This window comes from Callospermophilus lateralis, chromosome 6 (assembly GCF_048772815.1).
Source record: "Callospermophilus lateralis isolate mCalLat2 chromosome 6, mCalLat2.hap1, whole genome shotgun sequence".
Lineage (NCBI taxonomy): Eukaryota > Metazoa > Chordata > Mammalia > Rodentia > Sciuridae > Callospermophilus > Callospermophilus lateralis.
Genome location: NC_135310.1, coordinates 56,411,662 through 56,419,151, shown reverse-complemented (window position 1 = coordinate 56,419,151; position 7,490 = coordinate 56,411,662). Strand labels below are relative to the sequence as shown.

The window sequence follows — 7,490 nt, the reverse complement described above, 5'->3', positions numbered from 1 at the left end:
GGAAGCCAGAGTTCTCAGAAATTCTTTCCTTGCTGATAAGCCCTCAGGCCCATCTTCTCTGAGTTTAGTGAGATTCTTTTTGGTGTTCCCAAATTTAACTTCTCCAGTGAAAGTGAAACACGAGAGCCACTGGGCTCCCTCCCCAGAATCAGTTTGGAAAAGCAAATCATCATCTCCCTTCGACACATGGTCACCTGCGGAAGGGCTGCTGAGTCCAGGCCAAGTGCTATAAGTTCAAGTTCTCCAACATCTGTCGGCTGAGCTGCTACTTGCTTTTTTTTTTTTTTTAATAACTTTTTATTCTATTTATTTATTTTTATGTGATGCTGAGGATGGAACCCAGTGCCTCACACGTGCTAGGCGAGCACTCTCCCACTGAGCCACAACCCCAGCCCCTACATGCTTTTTTTTTTAAGTACAAGTAAAACAGAGTATTTAAATGTTTCAAATTTAGTTCCTTCAGCATTCTGTTGGGCTCCTTTACCTTGGTCCACAGCTGCCAGCAATCCAAAGCTTTCTCCTAAACAGACATTTTCAAATTTTTAGCCAATCTGTGCATTGTCTTCGTCTCTGACTGTGCTGAAGTCACACTGCAGAGATTTTACAGAGGTAGCCACTATTTTGTCCTTGTACAAAACCTTTCTCTGAGGTTGGGGCCCCTTTAAAAGGCCTATACCTTTTGGTAGCCAGGCCCTCATCTCAGGCAGCCAGCTTTGCTTTTTCTTTTTGCAGAGCTGGGGATTGAACCCAGGGCCTTGTGTGTGCTAGACAGATGCCCTGCCGCTGAGCCACACCACAGCCTGCAGTGGGGAGCAGTTTGATGCATAGTGATTGCTGGGGTGCTGGGGGCACAGCATTGATGAGGATGGCCAACCCCGGCCTTCTTGCTCCTGTACACCTGGGTGGGGTAAGAAGCCCATCAGTGGTGAGTGGACTTTGGAGAAGCTGCACACCATCCTGAAAAGCCACCATCCCACTTTGTGAGCCCTTTCATGCCTGCGATGCTGCCCAGGACCTGAAACTCTTAAATCCCCCTCTACCTGCCTCCCTTCTCGGGTCACCCTGCCCCCAGCTTCCTGCTGACTTCTGTAAGGAATGTACTAAGGCAGTCATAGCATGTCAGCACTAGAAGGGGCTTCAGAGACGGCCTCCCTGCAATTTCTAATTTGACACATGGTTTCTGAAGTTCATGGCAGACCGGAGACTTGTCTCAGGATATCACTAGATAGCAGCCTTCCCTTGAGTCTTTATTTATTTATTTATTTTTTTGGTACTGGGCATTGAATTCAGAGGCACTTGACCACTGACTGAGCCACATCCTCAGAGGCACTTGACCACTGACTGAGCCCTATTTTGCCTATTTTGTATTTTATTTAGAGACAGGGTCTCACTGAATTGCTTAGCGCCTTGCTTTTGCTGAGTGAGGCTGGGTTTGAACTTGTGATCCTCCTACCTCAGCCTCCCAAGCCGCTGGGATTACAGGTGTACATCACTGTGACTGGCTTCCCTTGAGTCTTGATCCTAGACCAGAATGTTTGGCACAGTAATAGATTCAGGATTATTATTCCATAGCATTTTCTATATGTAAGACTCCATTTGGAGGAACCTATCAAATCTTTTTTTTTTCCTTTTTTTTTTTGTTATTAAAAAGTTTAATATGAAAATGTTCATTGCCCAATTTTTATGTCATAGTTAAACAGGCCCTTTGGAGAGGAGACATGGATTTCTCTGCTGAGCAGTCATTATTTATATTTGTTCCAAGGTTTCTAACATGGTGATACTTTTCCTTGTGTTACCACATTCCACTATTGTTCTGTTGTCCACTAGTTGCCATCTCCACACATTCATCTGTCACAAGATTCATTTAGGGGTCAAATCTCTGAGATATTCCTTTGATGTGTCTGCCACTACTTAATTTCACTGTAAAGTCCAATGCTTTTAATCCCTATGTTCTTCAAGTACAGCGGGGTTAGGTTTTTAATTAGGTTGAACAAAGCTGTTTTTTATAATTTCTTGTCCATAAATTTTTTCACCTCAAGAGGGTGAGCTTTGCAGGTTCAGAGATGCTTTGGAATCTCTGTCTGATCTTATTCACAGTATGCATGAGGAACGTAAAGCCCAGAGAGGTTAAGTAACTTGTCCAAGATCACAAGTAGTAAGTGGCAGAATTGGGACTTGAGCCTGGTTTGGTTACTGACCAATATGCTAATGCTCTTCCATTGACTATTCCCTTGGGTCCAGATGACAGATCTCCAGTGAACTCCTTGGTCAAAGGCTTAATCTCTTACCTCTGGAAAAGCACTTGCCTAAATATGTTAACAATAGGGGCTAAACGAACCAATCCAAAACAAAACAAAAATAAATGTCATCATTCAATAAATATCGTTTTAAACCAAATTAAGCAATTTTTTTAAAAGCTAATTTTCTGCACATATTCTTTTCAGCATCTTTAATGCTGATAGACATTGTGAATTCTCTGAGAGTTAAAAAGCACTTCCCAATCTTTCTAGACCATAGAACCCTTTTTTGATGCAATGTTGTCATCATACTGTAACCTCAGGAAAACTAAATTGGGTGAAAAAGGCAACATGTATTTCATTATTATGAAAGTAGTCTTGATCTCGAGGATCCCCTGTAATGGGCTTCACCATCAGCAGGGTTCCCCAGATCACCCTTTGAGAACTGCTATCCTCAAAAGTAATATTGTCAAAGTCAGATCTGAAGCACATTGGCATGGGGCTACATATATTCTTGCCTGCTACACAGAACAAAGGAGAGCAGCAGATGGAAGAATAATTCTAAATATGGAAGAAAAATTCTAAATATGTTTTTAGAATCAGTTCTTTGGGTTCCTTTTATCCCCCTTTCTTCTCTTCCCTCTTTTCTTTTCCTTAAAAAAAAATCCCTTGTTGCTCCCTACAGGATTTAAAGTAGCTTAATCTGCCAGTAAGCCTATATTCCTATTGACAGAGACGTATTTAAGCATAAGTAAATGTTATTATTGGGGTGGGGGAGTTACTCCTGACCTTGCACATCCTGAAAATTCTCCCCTAATAGCATCCTAGAGGTTAACCTAAAACTTCTATTATTAGCGTTTTGTTTATTTGACTAAGGCAGCTTTTTGAGAAAGCTGATTGGGTTTAGACACAATGTCAACTCGGGGAGAGGTGTGAACACCTTTGGCTCCTCCCACCTCAGCAAGAGAATGAGCCCCTCTGATTAGGGGACCCAACCAGGGAGGGATTCCTGAGGGACAGAGACTCAGGATGGGGAAGGACTGCAGGACCCTAGAATGTGAGGCGCCCTGGTGGGAAGTAACCACTCTTACCTTGGCTCTTAGCAAAATGTCCAAAATACATTTTATTTATATAACAGTTTTGTTTAGGGCCTGCCTTGATCCAAGGTCCTTGTGTGTTTATACTGGACCAGAGATCTTTGAACCTGACCTCAAATCTCAGGTCAAGGCCAATGGAGCCTTTGCAGTACTGTTCTTGAATTTAAAACCCAGGCCAGATGGGAAAAAATGAAATCTACTTTAGGTGAGGTGATCCCGGGTACTGACCAGCAGCATGTTCCAATTGTCCTTTGCTCACAAGGCAGGTGAGTGGCACAAGGATGTGTCTTCCAGGACAATCTAGGTCAGGGGCAGAATCATAGACTGGGGGTCTGTGGGTGCTCTCTCCCTGGAGAACATGATAACTTCCATCCTTTCTTTTCCATTCTCTCAGGCTCTGGGGCTCTGGCTCCCTGTATTTGGGAACCGAGAGGGCATGATCATCAGGCAAGGCCACTCAGAATGGCCCACCTCTCCAGACTTGCTGTGTGAGCCAGCTGCGTCTCCAGCTGTTAGAGTCCCACAAGGTTGCTAAACCCCTTGTCAAGGCTAACCCATCCACCCAAGTGTTTAACAAACCACAAAATAGGTTCATTAGGGGCTTTACATGTACATTCTAATTCGAGGAAATTTAGAAAATACCAGAAGGAAAATGGGAATGTCATCTTATTACCAGAAACTCCTCCATGCATTTTGGGGACCATCCTTCCTGCCCTTCCTGGCTCTCTGCAGCTCTGGATTTGCAGCTGGAAAGGATTCCCCTGAGGTCTAAGCATGGGCACCCCCACCCTGGGCAGTGACTGGCAGTTAATGTCTTGGGGGAAGAGCCTGTTTCTGTTTGGATTCTTGGGCCTGGAGGGTGAATGGAGAGGAGAATGTGAAACCGGCCCTCTCTCTGCCTCAGGGATGGGTCTGACCTGGCAGAGAGAGAAGCATGCTTCCTTCCTTGTTCTGGGCAGAATTCAGTGGGGCTTCCTCGGAGCAAGGACTTCAGGTGTGGCTGTTCAGCTCTGCTGAGTGAAGGAAGGGAAGATGTCCTCCTTCAATAATGTATTGCAACTGCTCTTTCCTCCCTTGGCAGGTCCCTGTCTTGGAGAGGGGTCCCAGGCAGGGAGTTGACAAGGGGTACTGCGCTCTTGGTCAGGGGCCACCAATGACGGCTCCTAGGGACCTCTCCAGTGTCTGCCATTGATGCTGTTTTGGTTTTCCTTTTAGATTTCCTCATTCAAAGTCTATATTTAGTCTTTTCAGCACTCAAACACGCACAGTGGTTAAATATGAACTCTAAAACGTCATAAGCCAGCAGCCTACTATTCCATTTAAAATGTGTGGAGAAATGTAGCGAGCACTCGCTGGCTCTGATGAATCACCTTGGTTTCTCAGCATCTCACCATCTCTCTTGATTCTCCAAATGGCACAGGGAAGCAGCTGGGGAAGGTTGGGCTCCTCGGAGGCCCAGCCTGGCCAGCTAGAGGATGCTCTCTCTGCTGGCTGGGCCTGTCCGCAGGCAGTTCGGCTGGCTTTCTGTTTATTTTGCACTTAGCACCAGAAGGAGACTCTTGGGGATATTTTTGCATGGGGGATCCAGGGTTTATATCTCAGAACTGTCCCTCTTCAGAGCACAGGGTTCTGTAAGGAGGGTTTGCAAACAGTAGCTCTCTGTGCTATATATTCTTGGTGATAAGCCTTGGTAATTGTATGATCCACAAATGTAAACCTCCCAATATTCAGCCCCCTGTTCCTCCACTTGCACTTCTCCAGCAATCTGGATCTGTACAGTGTTTTGGCTCCTGACCCTCATGGAATGCCCTTGACTTTGATATTAACAACAATTGTGCTCCCTTCACAGTCTGAATTTGTAATGTCCCACTCCCCATCACAATTTTCTCCTTCCAGCTCAGTCATCTGTCTCCAATGATTCTTTGACTTTCTTTGGACCCACAACCAAAGATCCTGCCACCAACGTTCCTGACTACATCTGTAGGTCCTTACTGCCCTCTGTATCACCTAGATGTTGTGGTCAGGTCCTTCAGCATTATCCCATTCATCAGCACACCCACTTCATGACACCTGCCTGGGAAAGCCACACCCCTGGCCGAGTTCTGCTCTGCCCACCATGTCTGCACCTGTCCCCTTTGCAGCTGTTGGTCCTTACTTAAGTTCAATTTCACCCACCTGCAGGTGGGTTCCTGGTACTTGCCTGGCTCTCTTATTTTGTCTCCCTATACCACTTTTTCTGCCGTTCTTCAAAACAATGCTTTCACATTTTCTCTTCCTTCCTCAGGCACTCTGTTATTTTTACCCCCTCCTTCTCCACCACAAGGCTGATGCTTCCAAACTCATTGAGGCAATAGAACAATCAGCTGACAGATTCTCCATGTCTCCTCCACCAGGCCCTAGATCTGTGCCCACCTACTTTGCCTTCCTTTCTAATATAAGGAATGAGTATCCTAAGCATCTAGTGGTGATGCTCAAAGTCTGGGCCTGAATCCTGATGGCAGCTCCAGCTTCACTTGGAAGATCATCAGAAATGCAAATTCCAGACCTGCTGAATCAGAGTCCCTGGGGTGCAGCCTAGGAATCTGTTTTAACTGATTCCCCAAGGAATCCTTATGAAACATGGAGTGTGAGAAGCACTGAGCTAAATCCCATTCTCTGTCACCTGCTCAATGTCCCTTCTGTGTGCATCTTCTCACTTTTCCCTCTTTAGTGGTTCATTTCCATTATCAGAGGGACAATCTGGAAACAGAGCCTTCCTCCACTTCATATCTCTCTTTCCCTGTCATCCCATTGTTCTACTTCTCTTCAATCAGTGTTTGGCTTTTTTTTTTTTTTTGCAGTGCCCAATTCATTCTACTATCATTCCTACCCCCATGCCTCTTCCCCTTCCTTCACTCCCCTCTGTCTAGTCCACAATACTTCTATTCTTATATAACCACCCCAGCCCCATTGTGAGTTAGCATACACACATTGGAGAAAACATTTGGCCTTTGGTTCTTTGAGATTGGTTTCTTTTGTTTAACATATTCTCCAGCTCCATCCATTTACCTGCAAATGTCATAATTTCATTCTTTTTTAAGGGCTGACTAATATTCCATTGTGTATATATACCACATTTTCTTTATCCATTCATCTTTGAAGAGCATCTAGGTTGGTTCCATAGTTTAGCCATTGTGAATTGAGTTGCTATAAACATGAATGTGGTTTTGTAACTGTAGTATGCTCATTTTAAGTCCTTTGGGTATAAATCTAGGAGTGGGATGACTGGGTCAAATGGTGGTTCCATTCCAAGTTTTCTGAGGAATCTCCAAACTGCTTTCCATAGTGGTTGTACCAATTTGCAGTTCCACCAGCAATGTACGAGTGTACATTTTCCCCCACATCCTCACCAACATTTTTTTACTGTTGCTTGTATTCTTTTTTTTTTGTTGTTTGTTTGGTTTTTTGTCTCAAAATCAATGTTTATTTTAACACATAAAATGTGCCATCTAGCACCAATGCTGGTAAATACCAGAATTCCATCTGGTCACCACTCTGGAACCAGTGTAATGGAAGTCCTTGACATGTCAGTCCATGTGTGCTGAAGATTATCATAACACGAAATAGAAATGACACAGCATAAAAATAATTTGATAGATATGTATAGAACTACATTTGTAGTTACTCAATAATCTTTTACTGTTTCATGTAAACAAGTTAACTTAATACCAGTGTTTTTAAACCAGATTTTCCTGGAAGACAATCACAAAGAAAACTGCATGAGCTATACCAGTGCATAACCCTGGAACTGGGCTTTCCATTCTCACTCCATTCCCAAATGAAAAATTTTGTAAAGGTACCTTTTGTTTCCCTAATCTCTTATTTTTTTCTTCTTTGTAACTAATTATAATATTGTTCACTATTTAGAGTACTTACACATTTATTTAAAAAGAATAAAACTTTGGTAAATGTAAGTATACAAGACAATAGTTGTTTTGTTTTTTAAGTAAAAGGACAATTAAGCATTAAAGATAACCATATGAAGCAGAAGACAAAACTATTGCCTAATTATGTAAAAGTGAAATATTTAAAATTTACTTATTCCCAAGACAAACTAAGGTTTACTGGTTTGAATTTAGAACATTATTCAATAGTGATATACTTCTAAAAATTGCAT

At 43.2% G+C, this 7,490-nt stretch overlaps 1 non-coding gene and 1 pseudogene across 1 annotated transcript; both read right to left on the bottom strand.

Annotated features, from left to right (window-relative positions):
• Positions 1-726: 726 nt before the first annotated feature.
• Trnaa-agc (transfer RNA alanine (anticodon AGC)) lies at positions 727-798 on the bottom strand. Its single transcript has one exon. It is a non-coding gene; the product is annotated as a tRNA-Ala (tRNA).
• A 948-nt stretch (positions 799-1,746) lies between these two features.
• Positions 1,747-3,720, bottom strand: LOC143402412 (small nuclear ribonucleoprotein G-like; annotated as a pseudogene).
• Between the last annotated feature and the right edge of the window lie 3,770 nt (positions 3,721-7,490).